General features: G+C 37.8%; 1 protein-coding gene across 4 annotated transcripts in view; it reads left to right on the top strand.

Moving 5' to 3' along the window:
* The window catches only part of CDH18 (cadherin 18), a 1,203,920-nt gene that overhangs the window by 654,928 nt on the left and 525,653 nt on the right, over positions 1–23,339 (top strand). For 3 of the 4 annotated variants that reach the window (XM_043887492.1, XM_043887496.1, XM_043887497.1), the window contains exon 1: positions 1,888–2,153. The exons of the other annotated variant lie outside the window; for it this stretch is intronic. The gene's annotated coding sequence lies outside the window, so the exon portion shown is untranslated. Of the gene's footprint in view, positions 1–1,887; positions 2,154–23,339 lie in introns of those variants that run through there. 4 annotated transcript variants of the gene reach the window in all.

The raw sequence follows: 23,339 nt of genomic DNA on the forward strand, positions 1-23,339 counted from the left end.
TAGAGAATGTCATCATGTGGAATTTTTAAATTAAGCTACATGACCCCACATAGACCAAAAGTTCATCTTTCTATCCTCTTTATCTTTCATAGTTATTCCTTTCTTTGTCCTCCCAGGCCTTCATCAACACAGAAGATTTGAAATGGATTCTTTTTAATAACCACAAATGAATACAATTGTATGTCTAATGCCAGGGAAATCTCATTTAAATCAGAAACTGCATGAGAGAGAATATACAAAACATAATACAACATTGGCTCATTATTTCTGATGCTATTTTTTTCCATACAACTTTTCCCAGAGAGTTTAGATTTTTGGAGTTTTTCTAATTCTAATTGACTCCTAACATCTTCCTTAGGCTCAACAATGCACTTAAATGTGCAATTTTTTCACAATTAGAGATAATCCAATCCAAGTGCTGCTTTCATGGTTTCTGTTGGTTTGTTTAATTGTACCCAAGCCCCAAAACAAATTAAATCCCTCCACATTCCACATCAGTCAAGCCAAATAAAGGTAGTCAAAGAAAATACTAGTTGATTCAAAACATGCTCTCTTTAAATTGCACACATATTCTGACTTCCCTAGTGGTCCAGTGGTTTGGACTCTGTGTCTCGACTGCAGGGGGCTCAGGTTCCATTCCTGGTCTGAGAACTAAGATCCCACATGCTGCGTAGTGGTGCCAAAATGTAATAAATAAATAATAAAATAAAATTGCACAGATTTTATTTAATCTTTGCAGACACCCTCTGAAGTGAGCATTTTTCTCCAGATTTTAAAGAGAAACTGCTGTAGCCTCAGAGAATTGAAACAGCTTAGACAGGTTCTGACATACCTAACAGTCTGAGACAGAATTTGAATCCACGTTTTCAGGCCTGTAGAGGGCCTGTTCCCTCTAACACACTATCTAGCTTGGGAGCATTTATAGTATCAGCTAACCAGAGCAAGTAATGCTGTTCTCTTTGTGGCTGGAATGACTGAGGGTCTTGTGTAATTCTGAATGAATGTATCTGCCAAATGATCCCTCCATTTAGATAAACTCCTACACTTATTTACTACATGGCTTTAAATGGGGCTGCTTGATGTTCTTAATGAGTGAGTGTGGGTGACTTTGTGTTGGAAGAAAGGGCTGAAATCATTTCCCATCAACTGTGAACATAGCCAATCAGGCCAGAAATCCGTGTTATCAAAAGCTATGTACATTACAAACCACTTACATTTATTCTGGAGTAATGGGATGTGAGAAGTTGTGTGTGTGTGTTTTCCTGGCACAAGCAAAGAGAGTAGGAAAGGCATTGCGGTTCCTATTCGTCTTCACAAATATACTGCTGACCTCCAAGGGAAAGCTCTTGCTCATATAAACCCTCCACGCCTTGGGTAGTTGGGGTAAGGCGTTAAAGGGCATCACTCAAGCTCAATCTCACGGCTACCACCGGACTAGGGATCGCCGATGAATGAGCCAGCAGTTGAATGTTTAGCAGGCTGTGACGACTTTGCACGGAAATAGGAGAATTTATTACCAGCCTGCCACGTCCGTGCCTGCCCTGCCCGCTCTTCCTCTCGTTCCCTCCCAATACCTACTCCCACTCCATCTGACAGTGAAACCCCTTCTGGTCCCGCACTCCCCCTCCCTCGCGAAGAACTGAGGGTCTAAACTGTCACGGAGTCCTGGCCGTCATTTTTCAAGAGCAGAGGAACTAAAGCTGATGCCGCCGGTCCAGAGTATTTTTTAAAATATATATATTTTAACTATTTCATGAATGGCGCTGCTTTCCTCACGACCTTGCTGCGAGGGGGATGAAGGGTGTCCGATCTGTGTGCTGTGGAATTTCTGCAGCCCCCAAAGTATGCACGATGGGAGGGGAGAAAAAAAAAAAAAATAGAGGCAGAGGGAAAGGCAGCGGTCGCGAGAGCCTGGGAGGAGAGGAAGGAGGAGAGGCTGGGAAGCCGAGCATCAGGCGGACAGGCTGTGCCAGCCAATCAGAGGCGCGCTCGGGAGCTGCAGCCGCGGAGCCGAGGAGCCCGGCTCGCCGGAGCGCGGAGCCAGCCCGGGGCTCTCCGAGGACCAGCGCGGCGGGCGCGAGCACCGGCAAAGTCCCCTCTATGATGCTCGCAAATTAAGTTCCTTCCCACCACTTAGGGCAAAGTCAGCCAAGGTAAGGCTTCCGTGAATGACACTTTACCATGGAGTGACATTAAGATTTTGGGGCAATGGGGCTGAGTCCAAACAATATTTGGACAAAATCTTCCTCTCCGGGTTGCTTTCACAGGATCTGCCGCGAATGGGAAAGTTGGCGGTGATGCTTCCTGAGCCTTATCGCTAGTATCCATTTGAAAAAAAAAAAGCATTTTTTCTTTTTTTTTCCCTCTCTTAACCAGGAGCGTTGCCATAAAGCCTATGGGATGTGAGTGTGATAACCCAGCTGGGTCTGTGTTTATGTTTATCTGCGGATGATGTGCTGTTATCTGCCTTGCCCCTGAAGAAGTTGGAAGAATACTCCGCAGGGCGCATTTGAATCGTGATGACACTAGAATAAGCTGTCGTTTATGTCTGTCTGTAAAAGTGAGGGAAAGCCTTGTCAGAACAGAAGCAGGGACGTTGAAATTGAAATTTCCATAGTGCTTCTTAATTATTGCCTTTCCAGTATCCTCCGAAATTACACAATATCTAAGCACTGAAGCTGCAGCAGAGCAAGGCTCATTTTCTCTTTTCTCTCTTTCTTCCCCCCCCCCCCCGCCATGAAACACTTCCATAAATGCTTATTAAAGCTTAAGATGAAACTTTTTTCTTCTTTTAAAGGGCACTATAAATGATGCATGAAAAGGAATTAGGTAGGCTCCTGTGCTCAGCGAAACACTTTATTTAGTACATGCCCTTTTGTTTGTTAACTCTGATTCATTTCTTAACTTCCTGAACCTGACTTGTTTGAGTCTGGAAATAACAATTATTTTGCCTTAATGTTCATGTCTTAAAAACAAGGTAAAATTATGCCTTATGCATGTTTGCATGTGAGTGTGTATGTGTGGTGCGTGCAGATGTGGAACTAGGAAAATCAGTCATGTAACAGGTGAAAGATAAAATTGTATTGGCTAATTATTAAAGTATTTCCTTATATCCATGCCTGCTGTATTTAAAAAACTTTCAGATTAATCAAGAGTACATCTCTTTGCTGTTTCCCTGCTAAAAATGTAGAAATACTAAAGTGAAAATCTTAGCTAAAATTATTCTGGTTTTTGGTTTGCTCAGGTGATGGCATCACTGCTTCGAGCTGAGAGAGACAGATCAGAGAAAGATTTTATTATGCAGCCAAAAAAAAAAAAAAAAAAAATCCTACAGGCTCTGACTGACTGTGTTTTGGAACCTTTATTTTCCACTCTGGGATCACCCACAGATTTTTCAAAGCAGGGGGCTTTCCTTATGCAGTAATTGTCTGCCTCTGTTTCAGTGGACTTGTCTTATCAGAGAAAATACGTATTTCTGTATCAAGAGTTAGAGGTCCAGACTATCTTGTATGTACCTTGTTGAGAGGAGAGAGGCAGGATGTGATGTTGGTAGAGAATTAGTTCTATAATCTTAACGCTCTGGTTCAGGAACCAATCATTATTGGTTTCTTTGAAGCCTTCTGTTATAGGTTAAATTTCAGACTTCCTGAAGATAAATTAACCTAGTACAGCTCAACCCATTTCTTCAGTTAATAAGGCATTCATTTAATGGACCTTGTTAGAGGAATATGCCATAAAACATAGTGATGATGCTTTTTCACAGAGGTAGCTAACTTAAAGGGGAGGAAAACATAAAATGATACCAATGGCCAAGTTTGATTTTCTGTTGACAACAGTGGGAGGTAGAAAAATGAGGATTTGCTATTTTAGATGCAACAAAAATGCCTACTTAAAGATAACCCAGTAGCAAACAGAATATAATTGTAGAGTAAAGGTAGCTGACAGGAAACTCTAGCTGTAACTCTATCCAGGGAATGTTAAAAAGTAATTAGCTACAACAACTGCAAGCATGATCGATAGCCACTAGTGCTTAATCAAAGTCTATACATAAAGCATATTGGAAATTATTATCCCTTCTGATGTGCTGTTTGTTTGGATGGATACATTGGAAGCATGAGAGGGAATGAATCACTTGGTTCAAGTTTATAAATTCTTTATGTGAAGGGTGTTATATATAGTAAATATAAAATGCTATTCATTTGGCTTTTATAAACATCATTCTTATGCTTTTGTTGATTTTTATGGTCTGTAAAATATAAAGCACATGTTCGCAAGTTTGTGTGCCCCACTTGTCCTGTATTTGACTTGATGATTAGAAGACTGACGTATACCTTCTATTAGGCAACCTGATATAACTGTCCTTTAGAATTTAAACATGCATGTACACTTCAGCAGATCTAGAAGAGCACATTGAACTTACTGACCTGGAAAAATTTACTAATCTCAAGTGCATGTATCTGATGCAGTGTAGTTGAGTAAAAAGTGAGAGAAAGAGATTGAGAGATTTAAGATAGAGCAGTAAGGTATCCTTTCACTTAAAAAAAAAATAAGTAGAGGACTTTTGACTCTGTAGTTTGCTTAATTATGTGCCTTTCTTGCAGTTTCATTACACATGTCTATGAGAGCTCCTTAACCCTGGTGCTGCTGATATTTGAGGCTATGTCATTTTAAGATGGAAGCGTTTTCCTGTGTATTGTAGAATGCCTAGTAGTATCTCTGTTTTCTAGCCACTAGATGCCACTAGAAGCACCCCCAGATTGTTTGCCAGTAGCAGCACCCCCAAACTGTGGCAACCAAAAATATCTCAAGAAGTTGCCCTGGAGTTGGGGGCAAAACTGCGCTCTTCTTCCATTGGAATTGTCCATCTATAGTTCAGTTTATGTGTTCTACGATGATCCTTCTTCTCTTGCTTTGAACAAATTTCAGCTTGTAGCTGTTTTGTTGGGTCCCTAACAGGAAACTGTGGAAGACCTTATCAGTACTATTATTTATTTTCTGTGAACTGAGTATCTAGGTTGTATTCTCTGCCATATGCTAACATTTGTGGGAAGAGGAAGAAATAAAAGCGGAGAAAAGGAAGTAGATATTGAGTTTAAAGACACATTTCATTTAAATTTGCTTCTTTTAGATGAGTATTTTGAATATGTATATGTTGGGCTGTCAGGAGGGGGCTTTTACTCTAGTCAGTCCATGCGCTTCGAGTAGTTTCTAATGCTCAAAGATCTGGAAGTAAAAGGAAAGCATTTTGGTTTGAAGATCATAGATCTTCACTGGTGGTGGTATACATTTAACATGATGGGAAGAAATACCAGGCATGATGATCTGAAGACATGGCAGAGATTGGATCCTGGCATGGATTACTCATGTCACATGTCCCCTGCATACAGGGCATTTTTCCTCATCTGCAAAAGGGGATAAGAATAGGCCTGGGAACTAAATAATGCAAAGTATCAAAATGGGTTGTAATTTATGAAGGTGTGCATCAATATTGGTAAATTATCATCCTTTCAATTTCTTCTGTGATGTATTTGTTGAGCACTGACTCAGCATGCTAGATCTTCCAGCTATTCCAGAGTAGTTAAAAATCATCTGTAAGAATTGGTGATGTTAGCTCTTAGAATTTTTTTTTTCATGGATGAAACAAAACATCTAAATTTTGAAATATGTGACTTATACTATGGATAAACCTCAACTTCCTCTCTTATTTATAAGGCTTCCCTGCTGGTTCAGATGGTAAAGAATCTGCTTGCAGTATAGGAGACCTTGGTTTGTTCCATGGGTGGGGAACGATCCCCTGGAGAAAGGAATGGCAACCCACTCCAGTAATCTTGCCTAGAGAATTCCATGGATAAAGAAGCCTGGTGGGCTACAGTCCATGGGTTCTCAAAGAGTCAGACAAGCACTTCTGTACTTCCCTAAATAATCTATATTTGTAACTTGTTAAAAAATATAGAAATGTAAAAACATAGAATACACCTTGAAATCTACTTTTCAATGATACCATTATTATGAGTTTGGAATATATTTTTAAGTGGTTTTAAAATGAATAGATTAATATAATGTCTACATGTAATTAAGAAATTAATATAGATTTAAAGTTAAGAGGGTAGTTGTGTAGAGATGCACACACTCGTATAAGCAGGTGTACAAAATTATATGTTTAGATACAATAAACACAGTTTATATAATACCCAACTAATTTTATAGCCTGGCTCTTGCATGTGAGTATCTAGAGAATTCATAAGTATTTAACAAGAATGCCATTATGTACAGACCTGATGTTTAAATCTAGTTCAATGTTAGGGATGCACATGTGTATACAGCTTTCTTGTCTCATTAAGTTGGGAGAATTTCAGACTGGTTGATACTCCTGCCATATTGATTTTTATTCATTGTGACTATTGAATATTATGGCATAGATGTAGTATCATTCATTTTAGCAATAAGTTATTAAATATTTTTAAGAGAAGAATAAAGAGAAAGTCAACACAAATCAAATAATTTGGCATTGCTATCCTGCTGATAGTGACTTTTTGACTTTTATGTGCAGTACATCTTCTAAGAACAGACTTCAGGGGAATTAAGTGGACAGCAGGGAAATGTTGGAGCAGGAATTAATAGAAGAGGAACATTTGGTCTTTTGTACTGTCACATGCCCAGGTGTCGCTTCTATAGATATCAGAATATAAACTTCTACATCAATTTAAGAAACTTGTTTGTAATCTGAGAATAAAATGAACAAAACTTGATCCCTGAAAGTATTTGACTGAAATGTTTGAAAAAGAAAATATATGTCACTTATCTGAGCTCCCCAGGACTGTATTATTCAATATTTTATTTGTACTGCATGGAATATGATAGATGAATTGCCGTTAAAATGAATTTGGCCATTGCAAGTACCTCCCCTGAAAAGAGGAATTCAACTGTGATTTCCATTCATTTTATGTATAGCTGATCATAAGGATCTTCAAATAGATATTTATTGTCATTATATTTTGGCCTTTAGGATTAATGTATGACTTGTATGTGATTATGTATAATCCCAGGTGACTGAAAATTTCACTTGATCTAATTATTTCAGTCTACCTGATGCCAACAGTATTTTAAATAAAAATAGTTAGATGGTACTAGTGGTAAAGAACCTACCTTCCAATGTAGGAGATGTAAGAGATGCAGCTTCAATTCCAGGGTCAGAAATATCCCCTAGAGCAGGAAACGGCAACCCACTTAAGTATTCTTGCCTGAAAATCCCATGGACAGAGGAGCCTAGCAGGTTATGGCCCATAGGGTCACAAAGAATCAGACACAGCAGAAGCAAATTAGTACATGAAGGTTAAACTCATAGTTATCTATGGGATCTAAAAGAAGACAGGATGCCATTTTAACCTATTGAATCATCATATCACAAAAAATTTTGAACCCGGTACTGGCAAGCATATGACAAAAACTCTTATTTATAGTTAATCCTAGTGTAAGTGAAGATTAATCCAGTGGTCTTGAAAACAATTTGCAATCCTTTGACAATAAAAGGAAAATGCAGATTCTCTTGCATGCACCTTCTGGGAGCAAATCATTAGGAAATGAATCAAACTATCCCAAAATGAAAAAGTCCCTCAAGAGGTTAAAAGCAATTTAAGAATGCAAATCCATCTAAATAATGATTTGTTTGTGGAAACTCACGTAATATTAAACTAGATACAAATTTTATGTGCATCCTGATTTTTAGAGGGATCTCAAAAAAATCAATTTAGTCGGATACTGTATTAAGACAGTAATGTATATCCTTTGGACTTTTCTGTATTGTTTATATTATCTATATTTTTAAAAATTATATGTAATTAGTGCCTTCCAGCTGCAATGCACAATATAATTTGAACAAACCATGAAAATATAAACAAAGGCTATTTTGGTTGCATGCAGTTGTGTTGATTTTTTTTTTTTTTTCTTGGTAGAATCTGCTTTTATTGGCTGAGTGAAACAATTTAACTTAACCATAGTTGAGAAAGTCCTGTGATACTGATTGAAAACTAAACCATTTCTGAATGTCTGTTCAATAGGATTTTCAGTTCTGATGACTGGGGTACTGTTTTTTTTTTAAAGGTTTATTATATCTTTAAAGCAAAAAACAGCTCAAATTCGAATCCGTTTTTACTATATTAAATTTATTTGTGGAGATTATATTCTATTTGAGAAGAGAGATGGTAAACAAGGGAACTTATATTTTATATTACTTGTGGAACATGATTATTGTTAAGGGGAAAGAGGGAAGTGGAATGAGGAATAAAATTTTTGAAGAGATGAGTGAGTGGTGGTTTGATATTTTAGCTGTAATGGCTAGGAATCCCTTCCTTACTGAGAAGGTGACTTTGAATAAAACCTTGGAAAAAGTAGTTGTCAATCGCTAAGTCATGTTTGACTCTTTGTGACCCCAAGGACTGCAGCACACCAGGCTTCCCTGTCCTTCACCATCTCCTGCAGTTTGCTCAAACTTGTGTTCATTGAGTCATTGATGCCATCCAACCCTCTCATCCTCTGTCACCCCCTTCACTTCCTGCCCTCAGTCTTTCCTAGCATCAGGGTCTTTGCCAATGAGTCAGCCCTTTGCATCAGGTGGCCAAAGGATTGGAGCTTCAGCTTCAGCCTCAGTCCTTCCAATGAATATTCAGGGTTGACTTCTTTTAGGATTGACTGGTTTGATCTTCTCGATGTCCAAGGGACTCTCGAGTCTTCTCCAGTACCACAATTCTGAAAGCATCAATTTTTTGGGCGTCAGCTTTTTTTGTGGTCCAACTCTCATATGGATATGAACAAACCATATTCCAGGGAGGGTGAGAGGCAAGAAACAGAAGTTCTGGGACAGGAACCTGCCTGATCCATTGACAGAATAGCAAGAAGGCCAGCATAACAGGAGGGAAGTCACAGAAATGGAGCAGGGGAGGAGATACTGGTCAGAGAGATCTGACCAGATCTGGGAAACCAGATCATGTTTAAATCCTATGGAATGGTCTAAGTTCCTTGGGTTATTCCTAGGAGATTTGAGCTGGCATTACATATTCCTGATCAGAAAAGTAACATGAGCTGATGACTTTATTACATTGTTTGGCAAAGGAGGATTAAAAGTGAGGGTGGAATTAAGGTTACTCATCAGCTGCATCTCAGGAGGAAACTGGCTGCTCTGTTGGAGTCAGACTACAGGGGAGCAGAACAGAAATAGGCCAGTTGTGGAGCTATTTCAGTCTGGAAGAAAGATGATGACTTGCAGCAGAGTGAAAACAGTAGAGGTCAAGAGGAGAGAGAGGTTGGATTCCAGATTTACCTTGAAATTAAAACTGATGGGACTTGATATTATGTAAGATGTGGAGGTGGACAGTGAGCATAAGTTTGATTTGCTATATCCTGAGCTATAAGGAGGCTGGAGTTGTCTCTTAAGAAGGAAAAGAATGGGCGGAACAGATTTTTGTGGAGGAAGGAGGGCAGACAGCAGATAGGAAGAGCTGAGTTTTATACATTTTTAGGTTGAAATGCACAAGTGGATATGTCCTGGAGTCAGTTGAATACACTGGTGTGGAGTTCAGAGAAGAGCTATCTCCTCAGGTAGGAAATAAGAGCCATGAGTCCACTGACTGTCTTTAAAGTGGAGAGGCTAAATATGAATGAAAAGATGAAAAATACACAGACCAGGAGGTGGAGCCGCCCCACATCTATAGGTTGGAGAAATGAAGGAAACCCAACACAAGTATTTGAGAAACAGTAGCTGGAGATGAAGGGACAGAGTCCCATGTGTAAAAGGTCTTGAAATCCAGAAGATGTACTTCAAGGAAGAGACTGTCTTGAAAAACATTTTGAAGTTTTGAAATATAAATATAAACTATATAAGTATATATTATTATAATATATAAAATACAATATATATATATATATATATAAACTATATAAATATAAAAAGTTTGAAATATAAACTTCCAGGGACATATAGACACAAACCTAACTTTTTTCATTTGGATAGTTTTATTTTAGACATAAAGAATTCATTTCCTTAATGGAAAAAAAAAAGGTTTTTCTTTGAAAGACCTTATTCATTATAGTTGTTTGCTTTTTTCAAAGTTATCTATTTACAGGAGTCATTTTAGGTTCAATGTGAACCTGATGTTAGACACAACTGGAGAAAATTTTGGTGTCACCAAAGCAGGTATTGACACAGATTTATTGGTTTAATTACCTGTGGATTTTATTCATCAATATAGTCCTTCTAATATTTTTATTAGCCTTACTTAATTTTGGGCTTCCCTTGTGGCTTAGCTGGTAAAGAATCCGCCTGCAGTGTGGGGGACCTAGGTTAATCCCTGGGTTGGGAAGTTCCTCTGGAGAAGGGGACAGCTACCCACTCCAGTATTCTGGCCTGGAGAACTCCATGGACTGTGTAGTCCATGGGGTTGCAAAGAGTTGGACACAACTGAGCGACTTTCTATTTACTTAATTTTGATGTTACAGTTGCTGTCTTTCAGAACCTGATAAATTTGCAACATAAAATGTATCACATCTACTGATAACTGGAGTTTTTACTTCTTGAAAACTCAAATTATTCTAAATTACAATACAAAAGAATAGATATGAAGGGGGTCCTATAGCCAATATTCCAATTAAGAAATGGTATGTTTTTACTTTGCCATCTTACTAATAATATATGTCCAGCCTTTGAAGTATGGGAGAAATATATTAAGAACCAAGATATAAATCTTTGGTTTCAGCTTCAGGTATGAGGTGACTATAATGTTGTGAAACTGATCTTTAAGCAAAAATGCAAGATGACTATATTAGTGGATTATATTAATGATGATGATGCCAATTAAATCATTCTTTCACATAGCTATTCCAACACACACACACAAGCACAACTTCATGACTTTAGGATCACATTTTATTTCTTAATCATACTGATCATTGTTTAGATTAACTAGCACTTTATCAACCAAGTTCTACTTAGAATGTTTATGATCTCAGCTAAATTAAGTGATGTAGCTTCTGAAACCCTGAATACTCTTTGGAAGGGCTGATGCTGAAGCTGAAGCTCCAATACTCTGACCACCTAATGCAAACAGCTGATTCATTGGAAAAGACCCTGATGCTGGGAAGGATTGAAGGCAGTAGGAGAAGAAGATGACAGAAGATGAGATGGTTGGATGGCATCACAGATTCAATGGACATGAACTTGGGCAATCTCCAGGAGATGGTGAGGGACAGGGAAGTCTGGGGTGCTGCAGTCCATGGGCTCACAAAGAGTCAGACAAGACTTGGTGACTGAACAACAATAACTTCTGCAACAGTTTTATGAGAGAATTTACAACAATGCATGGAACAGTTTAAATGATGTGTAAGGGCTGTATGTGACTACACTGAAAGCTAGTGTGATGGATAGAGCAATGGTCCCCAAAAAGTCAAGGTCCTAATTCTTGGAATCTGTGTGTATGTTATGACATGTCAAAAGAGGATGAAGCATACAGATGAAATTAGGATGGACAATTAAATTAAACTATGCTAAAATAAGGAGATAATCTTGGTTTATCAGGATCAGGTAGGCCCAATGTCATCCTAAAAGAATGTAAAAGAGAAAGAAGTAGGCAAACAGGAGGTCAGAATGACAACATGTGAAAAGGAATCAATCTGATATTGCTGGTTGGAACATGGAGAAGGAAGACCAAGTACAGAGTGATTTGGGAACTGTCTAGAAACTGGAAAACAAAAGGATTCTCCTTTACAGCCTCTGGAGAGGAATGCTGCCATGTTGAAACCTTAATTTTAGCTTGGTTGTGGCTCATTTCAGACTCCTGACCTGACCTTTATCAGACTTCTGACCTATAGAACTGTAAGATAGTAACTTTGTTGTTAAAGCCAATAAGTTTGTGCTACTTTGTTATAGAACCAGTAGGAAATGGATACAGCTAGCCCTAGAAGGGATATTAAATTGAGCCTTTTATAAATGACCCATCATGCAAAGTTTTCTGAGAATAAAGATATACAATATAATTGAATATATAATATTAATACTATTAATTTGAGATTAGTATTCTGTCCAACATTAAACTAATGCAATGATCATGAAATTGAACCTGAATTATGTTTCTTGAAGCAAATGTTAAGAGTGAAAATTATTCTTAATACAAGAAAATAATGTTACCAACTTAGTATATGCTTTCATGTCCCCAGTAAGTGTGTTGTGCTTCTGTTAATATGAGTTTACTGGACTTTGGATTCCTGTGTCCAGATGTGGTTTAAAAAGTATTGCCCAGCATCCAGTGCAAACACTAATGTACAAGTAGAGTAAAATATAGACTCTACAGCAAGATAAACAAATAAACCTCTCCCATTTTTAATTTTGCCACATGGGAAATATTTACTAAACTTTTTATCAATTAAAAAAGGCAAAGTTAATTAAGGTAGAACATTCTATAGCTTAGAAGGTAAAAGATACAACATGGTACAATTGAAAAAGATGGATTTAAAATGAAAAAAATAGAAACCTGTGGTCTTCTAATCTAGATACTTTTTAAGTAAGTGATGTTGCTTACCCTTTTCAGAACTGTTAAATAGGGCAAAAGTATCCTCCCAATTTGAATGGCTCTTTCTCATGTTTAAAGCATAGTATTTATATAAATGTTCACAGAATACTGTTGAACAAATTTCAAATATATAGGAAATAAATGAAGTAAAGCAAATCACCTAATAATATTTGGTGGATTACAATTTTATTTCAGTCTTTAAAATGTCCATGGATATTGTTTGCTCACATCAGCTTACGGAAGCCCCCTTTAACATGTGGTTCTAATAGTGGCAGTATGACCCCCTGGGGCTCAGGAGCCACACCAAGGCAGGAGGAGAACCTTAACTCCCACATTGCAGGTGGATTCTTTACCAGCTGAGCCACCAGGGAAGCCCAAGAATACTGGAGTGGGTAACCTATCCCTTCTCCAGCATATATTCCCTGCCTAGGAATCGAACCAGGGTATCCTGCATTGCAGCCAGATTCTTTACCAGCTGAGCTAGCAAGGAAGTCCCGTATTTTACACCAAGTCTCCTCTAATCTGGGAAGTTGGTGATGTTGGAGGCATGGAATAAAAATTGTCCATCTGAGCTTCCAGATTCTGGATCCCAGTTCCCCAATCTGCTCCCAAAGGCACCCAGAGGAAGGAGCTACTCTGAGTTACATGTCCAGCCCTGTCACATAATCAGGTGACATTTCCTTTTGTGTCTTTTGTTTCTCTGATTCATTTTATTCATTCTGTTAATTCCTTAAGTGGTAGGTACTCTGCCATAACCAACCAAGTGGCCAAGATTTATGACCACCATTTTGCTTTCTTCAATCTCTACTCAGATGAAGTATCCAAAAATTATAATTCTCTATACATCTATACCTCCCTCTATACACCTATGAGACATACACATTAACATATGTACAATACATTTTTACTTGATATTAGATCATTAAAGGCGCTTCCCACGACTGAAGCGACTTAGCATGCATGATGCATTGGAGAAGGAAATGGCAGCCCACTCCAGTATTCTTGTCTGGAGAATCCCAGGGATGGAGGAGCCTGGCGGGCTGCTGTCTATGGGGTCGCACAGAGTTAGACATGACTGAAGTGACTTAGCAGCAGCAGCAGCCAGTGGCTTTAAAGACAAAGAATCTTCCTGAAAAGCAGGAGACCCGGGTTCGATCTCTGGGTTGGAAAGAGCCACTAGAGGAGGAAATGGCAACCCACTCCAGTATTTTTGCCTGGAGAATCCCTGTGAACAGAGGAGCCTGGTGGGCTACAAACCATGTGGTCACAAAGAGTCAGACGTGGCTGAGTGACTAACCTTTCAGTTCAGTTCAGTTCAGTTCAGTCGTTCAGTCATGTCCGACTCTTTGCAACCCCATAAATCGCAGCAGGCCAGGCCTCCCTGTCCATCACCAACTCTAAGGGCTTACTCAAATTTATGTCCATCGAGTCGGTGATGCCATCCAGCCATCTCCTCCTCTGTCGTCCCCTTCTCCTCCTGCCTCCAATCCTTCCCAGCATCAGGGTCTTTTCCAATGAGTCAACGCTTCACATGAGTTGGCCAAAGTACTGGAGTTTCAGCTTCAGCATCAGTCCTTCCAATGAATAGTCAGCACTGATTTCCTTTAGGATGGACTGGTTGGATCTCCTTGCAGTCCAAGGGACTCTTAAGAGTCTTCTCCAACACCACAGTTCAAAAGCATCAATTTTTTGGCGCTTGGCTTTCTTCACAGTCCAACTCTCACATCCATACCTGACCACTGGAAAAACCATAGCCTTGACCAGACGGACCTTTGTTGGCAAAGTAATGTCTCTGCTTTTTAATATGCTATCTAGGTTGGTCATAACTTTCCTTCCAAGGAGTAAGCCTTAGATAATTAAAGTCTCTACAAATCAATCCAACAGTCTGATTCTTCCCTGTCTTTAGTGTTTGTTTCTTCTTGTTTCAGCTCTGCTTCCTATTTCCTGCCCCATTGCATCTCTTTTGTCAATCTTCAATCTTGTTCCTGCTAATTTGTATTTGTTCCTATATTAATTAAGTCAGGCGGTCATAACAAAATTCATGGACTGTGTGTCTTAAACAACAGAAATTTATTTCTCTCAGTTTTAGAGGCTAGGCAGTCCAAAATCAAGGTGCTAGCCAATTAAATTCCTTGCTGAATGCTTGGTTTACTCTTCCTGACTTATAGACTGCCACTTTCTTGATGTGTCCTCTTTTCTGGGGAAGGAGGGAGGGAGAGAAAGGAAGAGAGTGGGTATGAGATAGCATGTGAGCTCTTTGGTGTCTCTTCTTTCAAGGTCACCACTCCCATCATGAAGTCCTCACTCTCACGAGCTCATTTAAACAGAATTACCTTCCAAGGGCCCCATCTCTAAATACTTTTTTGTTAAGGGTTTGGGCTTCAACATAAGAATTTTGGGAGCACACAATTCAGACCACAGAAGCTCCTTCTTCTGTTTTCCTATTTTCAACTATTAATATTATATTTCTAAACATTCTACTAGGGATTCACAGGTGGCTCAAATAGTAAGGAATATGCCTCCAATGCAGGAGAGCTGGGTTCAATCCCTGTGTCAGGAAGATCCCCTGGAGAAGGAAATGGCAACCCATTTCAGTATTCTTGCCTGGAAAATCCCATGGACAGAGTAGCCTGTTGGGCTACCGTCCATGGGATGACAAAGAGTCGGACATGACTGAGCAACGAACACTTCACTTCAAACATCCTACTGCTTCCCTCTGCCATTCCTGACTCTACCAGTCACTCCTCAGGTCCCCCTACAATTCTCATTCACCTCTTTCTCCAGGTCACATTATGTGACCATTAAAGAATATATCTGAATACTATAGCATTTTCTGGAATTCTCCAATGCTATAGACTTAGTCTACACTCCTTCCCTGAAATGTTTCTGATGGCAGTGTCAGCTGGAAAAAAAAATAGCACAGCCTAAATGCTGAGAGTTAGGTTTTACTTGGTGAGGATGTTCAGACTGGAGCCGAGGAAGCAGCATCTCTATTTCCTTTCACAACAGTCATCACCTGAGTTGGTTATTCAAGGTAGTTTCAAGGTCATGAATATTGCAGGACTACTATGTGCACTTTACTACGTTTACTATAAGTTGATGGAACATCATATTTTAGAATGTAGAAATTATGTATATGTTTATATGCAGAATAATAGAATAATACTATGTTGGCAAAAACAGCCATTTGAAAGAAAACCCAAGTGAAAAAACCCAAATGAACTTTCTGGCCAATCATATATATATGTGTGTGTATATATATATATATATAAAATATTTATTATTATAGAGAATGAGTTTTTTTTCCTTAATTATTCTTCCTATAATTATGTAACTGTGGTATTTTACCTTTTGTCTTGTCTGTGATATCTCAAGACCATTTTCCCTTGATTATATAATACGTAAAACTTAAAACCATTTTATTTTAAGATTTTTTATTTTTTATTTGTTTATTTATTTTTTTTCTTCCCATTTATTTTTATTAGTTGGAGGCTAATTACTTTACAGTATTGTAGTGGTTTTTGCCATACATTGACATGAATCAGCCATGGATTTACATGTGTTCCCCATCCCAATCCCCCCTCACGCCTCCCTCTTCATCCCATCCCTTTGGGTCTTCCCAGTGCACCAGCCCTGAGCGCTTGTCTCATGCATCCAGCCTGGGCTGGTGATCTGTTTCACCCTTGATAGTATACTTGTCTCAATGCTATTCTCACAGAACATCCCACCCTTGCCTTCTCCCACAGAGTCCAAAAGTCTGTTCTGTACATCTGTGTCTCTTTTTCTGTTTTGCATATAGCCTTTACACGCCAATCAGAATGGCTGCTATCCAAAAGTCTACAAGCAATAAATGCTGGAGAGGGTATGGAGAAAAGGGAACCCTCTTACGCTGTTGGTGGGAATGCAAACTAGCACAGCCACTATGGAGAACAGTGTGGAGATTCCTTAAAAAACTGGAAATAGAACTGCCATATGACCCAGCAATCCCACTTCTGGGCATACACACTGAGGAAACCAGATCTGAAAGAGACACGTGCACCCCAGTGTTCATCGCAGCACTGTTTATAATAGCCAGGACATGGAAGCAACCTAGATGCCCATCAGCAGACGAATGGATAAGGAAGCTGTGGTACATATACACCATGGAATATTACTCAGCCATTAAAAAGAATTCATTTGAATCAGTTCTAATGAGATGGATGAAACTGGAGCCCCTTATACAGAGTGAAGTAAGCCAGAAAGATAAAGACCAATACAGTATATTAAAACCATTTTTTTAACAGAATTTGTGCAAGTTTCATTAAGAGAAAATTACTTTGAGCCATTTAGTACTCACTTGGTAATAAAAGGGAAAAATTATAAAATGGCAAGAGTCAACAGGACGTGAATATCCCTGGTTTGAAATTGCTGGAGCATGAGTCACCCTTTCAGCTGAAACGCTCTCACTGACTTCAGAGGCGGCTCATGTGTGACTATGGAGATATCTCACAGTTAGGAATAGCTGGTTTCTCTGAGAAAGCATCTCACTCCATTTCCAGACCAATGTAAGGAGGATTTCAGGTGTATGCAGAAAGTATTTTTAACACACTGGTGGTTCAGATGGTAAAGAATCTCCTGCAATGCAGGAGACGTGGATTCAATCCCTGGGTTGAGAAGATTCCCGGGAGGAGGGCAAGATAACCCTTGTATTCTTTACTGGAGAATCCCCACACACAGAGGAGCCTGGTGGGCTACAGTCCATGGGTTTGCAAAGAGTCAGACATAACTGAGTGACTAAGCACATTTTAACACAATTTTGGTATTAGTATCCAGGAAGTGTTGACTCTTCTGAGGGTAAATTCCTGGCTTTCAGAAAGAAGTAAAATAGGATACTCTGTTGGCATCCATGTAGCCATTCTTTTACTAAAAGAAATGCCAACCATTTAAAATGAAAAGGCAACACATTAACTCAATGAAAAGACTAGATTTTCAAATCAATAAACTCTACAAGAATAGTTTATTCTTAGCTAATATGTGCTAATGTCTCCATTCACAACAAGACATTCTTTGAAGAAATTTTATTTTCCTGGACACATGATATTTACAGTAATAGTTGCTTCAAATCAGATTGTGTTTAGTTGTTATTGATTTCCCTGCTCTATCTAAATACTCAACTCAGAGCCTGACCTTCAGATGTTTATCAAGGTACACATTTCATCTGGAAAATCCACAGTTTGCTTTTCTGCATATTAAGTTTTCGTCTAATACCAATACAGGCTTCCCAGGTGGTCCTAGTGGTAAAGAATCCACCTGCCAATGCAGGAGACACAAGAGATGTGGGTTCTATCCCTGGGTCAGGAAGATCCCTTGGAGTAGGAAATGGCAACCCATTCCAGTATTCTTGCCTGGAAAATTCCATGAACAGAGGAGACTCGTGGGCTACAAGTCCGTGAAGCTGCAAAGAGCCAGACACAACTGAATGACTAAGCAGAAGCAGTGGCAATACTAGCGCATTTTCTATAATTAATAAATTATAAGATAAGAGAATCAGAAAATAACAGTTTTATAAAACATAAACATGTATTTTGGTAAATACATTTCAGTGACCAAAAAGAACAAATTTAATGTAATTTTCATAGATAAAATGACATTTTAGAGAAATTATCTAACGTATACTTTGAGCTCAGATTTTAATTATTGATGTATTTCAATTATATAATTTATCATCCATAATTTATTTATATGTGCATAGTTGTGTTAACTGGAAATCTTCTCTGGAAGCTCTGGAGGTTGAGCAGATATTTTTAACTTTGTTTCATGTAAGAGTAATCTGATGTCACCCAACTTCACAAACTTGCCCAACAGAGCAGCCTTTGCAGCCACTGAATCAGAGTGGAGTGTCCCCTTCCATCTGTCAGGCCTCTTTACCAACCAGCCTCCATACCCCCTTGACCCTTAATCTTAGCTGATGGTCTTGCCTTACATTGTACTTTGAGAATTTCTGAAATCTGTGGGACAGTTTTTATCTCATGTCACTCCCACCAAATGGTATCTATATTCCAGTCACTTCACTCTGCTGAAATTATAATACTGGAAAAGCCCTGCTATTATCCACACCTTGCTCTCAGGTTTCCTTTCCCAGACCCTCCCAACTTCTCCCCTTAATTGGCTGCATCATCAAATGATTCCTTCCTAATGGGTCTTCCCATGCATGTGACTCTCATCTTTCAAAAAACATCCCAGGACCCTGTACTCTGCTCAGATGTAACTAGTTCAGTCATCTCAGCGAATTTTACCACCATTTCCACAAATAAGAAGACTGACAGAGCTTCATTACACTTTCCTCATCCCTACCCTTCACATCACTACCAAGTTCTATGGTTTCTTCTCCTAAAACAGTTTTAAAATGTGAGTACTACTTTCATCTCTGCTGCCACCACACTAGTTCAAATCAACTTGATCTCATCTATAGCGGTTTCCTCTGGTCTGCTGATATCAGGAAATGCCCTTCTCAAATCATTAATTAGATACCAACTGGCAGGACCTTCTTAAAAATATTAATCAGTAGATGTCATTCTTTGTTTTCAAAATCTTTCAGTGACTCCCAATTTTAAATGTAATAAAAGAGTAAGCTTTTGCCATGGCCTCTAAAATCCTATGTGATCTCATCCAACCTCTCCTGCTTGATCCCACCTCTACATCCAAGCTACTCTTTCATGTGTTTCCCTCCTCAAGTATTCCGAAACTTCTTCATGTGTGTGTGCTCAGGCACTTCAGTTGTGTCTGACTCTTTCTGACTCCATGAATTGTAGCCCACCAGACTCCTCTATCCATGGGGATTCTCCAGGCAAGAATACTGGAGTGAGTTGCCATTTCCTTATCTGCTGAGCCTTCTTCAGGACCTTTGCATGTGTTGTTATTCCTTTTGTCTGAAATGTCTTTCCCTCATATTTTTCTACCACTCCCTCTTTATCTGTCCCGCTTAATCTCATCCTGTTAAAAGTAATACTCTCCTCCCTAAAGTAGCTCTCTATCCTGCCAGCCTATTTTCTCATGCTCTTCAGTGATAATATTCATTAGTTTGTCTTTTTTTTCTCACCTCCAACTGGACTGTAAACCCTACTTTAGTGAGAGAATTGTCTGCTCATTCACCTTTGCATTCCCAGTGTTTAAAATATTTCCTGGCACATAGCCCAGAATATAGCCAAGAAAATACAAGATACATACTTTCATAGACTAAAGTTGAAGCAAGTTAGACTTTTAAAAAGTAAATGGTTTAAAAATTTTAATTGAGATATAACATATAGAGGTAATATTGCACAAGCTATAAGTGTACAGATGTCTGTGTGTTAGTCACTCAGTCATGTCCAACTCTTTGCAACCCCATGGACTGTAGCCCACCAGGCTCCTCTGTCCATGGGATTCTCCAGGCAAGAATACTGGAGTGGATTGCCATGCCCTTCTCCGAGTGTACAGATGAGTAACTATAATTGATGTACAGAAACTAGCTATAATTGAACATATCAAGGTAACTAATACCTATATAAAACAGAATAAATTGAGTCAGTGTAATTTAGACTAAAAAGTAAAGTTGACTTCATTTATTACCAGAAAAAAGTAAAACAGAATATCATGTACATTCCAGAAGCCTGCCTAGTGTACTGTCATGGTTGTTCCGCATTCGCAGATGCAGCCTCATTTTTTATATGACTTCTTATAATATAGATTAATTTTGTCTGTTTTATCTAGTTATGATTCTATAGATAGATATGATAATAATATATCTAACATAAAAAATATGTTCTATTTATGATTCTATAAGTAGACTCGACAGCACTATTACATTGTGTTTGACTTCTCAACATTCAGTTCAGTTCGCCGCTCAGTCATGTCCGACTCTTTGTGACCCCATGGACTGCAGCATGCCTGGCTTCCCTGTCCATCACCAACTCCCGGAGCTTGCTCAAACTCATGTCCATCGAGTTGGTGATGCCATCCAACCATTTCATTCTCTGTTGTTCCCTTCTCCTCTTGCCTTCAATCTTTCTTGGCATCAGAGTCTTTTCCGATGAGTCCATTTTTTTGCATCAGGTGGCCAAAGTATTGGAGCTTCAGCTTCAGCATCAGTCCTTTCAATAAATATTCAGGACTGATTTCCTTTAGGATTGACTGGTTTGATCTCCTTGTAATCTAAGGGACTCTCAAGAGTCTTCTCTAACAACACAGTTTAAAAGCATCAATTCTTCAGTACTCAGCTTTCTTTATAGTCCAACTCTCACATCCATACAAGACTACTGGAAAAACCATAGCTTTGACTAGACAGACCTTTGTTAGCAAAGTAATGTCTCTATTTTTAATACGGTGTCTAGGTTGGTTATAGCTTTTCTTCCAAGGAGTAAGTATCTTTTAATTTCATGGTTGCACTCACCATCTGCAGTGATTTTGGAGTGCAAGAAAATAAAGCCTGACACAGTTTCCATTTTTTCCCATCTATTTGCCATGAAATGATGGGACTGGATGCCATGATCTTCATTTTTTGAATGTTGAGTTTTAAACCAGCTTTTTCTCAACATTACTTTTGTGAAAAAACATTCATTTTTTTTTTGAGTGAATCAGTATTTTACTAAGGTTTTGCTGTAGATTATTCCATTGTATGCATAGACCATATTATCCATTCTACCATTCAAGGGCATTTGGACTGTTTCCAATTATTAAGTATTAACAAACAGCAATGAATATCCCCATATTTGACTTATGGAGACCATGTGTATGCCCTATTGTTGGGTATATACAGGATAGAGAATGCTGTGTTTTAGGATATGCATATGTTTACTACTAATGAATACAGCCAAATACTTTTCCAAAGTGGTTGTACTAATTTACACTTCCACATCATTGTATGATATTTACTAATGTTATTGATGGCCTTGTTCATTTTAGGCATGCTGGCATACACATAGGGAATTATTGTGTTCTTCCTCAAGCTATATTTTTAATACTTAAAACTACAGTACAATCAAAAGAATAATGTGTTTAACATTTGTGCCCTACAAGTGAATTCATCAGTTGTTTCACTTGCCATATTTGTTTATTGATAACTAACCATCTTTATTTTCCTGAATATTTGAAAATAATTTCTAAGCATTAGATGCAGACCTTTAATGATAGAAAAAGAAAGGCTTTCTGAATTTATAGATTTGGAAATTTTGATAATCTATGAACATTTTCTTGATTAACAGTTTTCCAAGTAGATGCAGTGTAAATACAGTATACTATATATTTAGGATGCTAGAATAACAAATTATGCTTTACAACTTGTGAGGATAGTGTATAAATTATAAGAACAAAGACCATGCTAAAAATAAGCAATCTCATTCATTTTGTTCATCATCTTTAAAATATGAATCAGGCTTGAAATGCTGTTTGTAGATAATGCCACCATAGGGACACAAGAGGAATAAATAACACTTTTCTTTGTATCATCCCTTATTAATGAGTATAAGGATAGTTATTCACCACCAAAACATAGTAGTTTGGATGCCAAAAGGCAAATACTTGCATTTCTTTTACCTTTAAAACTTTCTTTTGTAATACTGTTGGAATATTGGGCACAACCAAATAGTCTTTCCATGCTTTCTTATGAAGGAGATTCTGAGACTGTATTTAAACTCAGCTTCCAACCAGAAACTGTTTTTCTTTTTTTCTTTCCCTGATTATGAGTAATGTGTGTAATTAATCCCTATACAGCAGCTGTGGAATAAATGAAAAACTACAAACCATTCTTGTGAAATACTGGTTTAGTACCTATAGTAGGAAACATTTGCCTGTAAGATATTTACTTATGAATAAGCACTTTCCATATTTGTTGTGTTATACATGCTGAATGCCAAATATTTTAATTTATTTTTGTCTGATAAACTCATCTAATTAGTAAACTTGCTTTGTTTTAATTTGATGAGTTATCTTAAAATTGTCATGTTAAAATAGGGAAGACTTATGTTCTAGCAGTTAGATATGGATATGGGATCCCTGTACAAACTTAATAAACAATTTCATTGTCTTATAAAATAGAATCACTAAAAATCCATTTTTAGTATACCTAACTCTTCAGTATAAAAGTTGTTTCCTTTATGTGTATGTATCAAGTTATCATCACTGGAAATTCTAGTCGGGCTGTATTCCTTCTACTTTAAATTATCAAATTGATCTTATATGGCTGTGCAAACATTTTTAACATGCTAACATATATTTCAAATGTAAACAACTTTTTAAGTGTAAATAAATATTAGAAATTATTTTCCTAAGAATCTCAAAAAATTTTATGAAGTATATTCCTATGAGCCTAATGAGCTTAGTGTTTTAATTTTCATTCAGTTAACTCTTTTATGGCAGGCTTCATTTTATCCACAAAATTACATAACATTTTAAATGGCAAAATAATATGATATTATTTAACACTTGAGATAATGTTAGAGGATTTCCTGTACTATATGCCAATTTACTTGATTATTTATATTTTAAAATTTGGATTTTCTTCTCACTTGTGATATTAGATGAAACTGCTTATGCAAAAGTGTATCTTGGGACAGAAGAACATCCTGTCTTACTGGTAAATTTAACTGAAATGTCCAAATGCATATTTATTATTAATTCATTCTCAGTATAAAGACTGTTGGACTATAGCAACATTAGTAATTTGTAGGGAAAATACTTTTTCACTCTTGTGAGGTTTTGTTACTTATTTATAATTTATGATATTTTTGTTCATTGATTTGCTTTTTCCTGTCTACCTCATTTTGAGTC

Source organism: Cervus elaphus, chromosome 25 (genome assembly GCF_910594005.1).
Source record: "Cervus elaphus chromosome 25, mCerEla1.1, whole genome shotgun sequence".
Taxonomy (NCBI): Eukaryota; Metazoa; Chordata; class Mammalia; order Artiodactyla; family Cervidae; genus Cervus; species Cervus elaphus.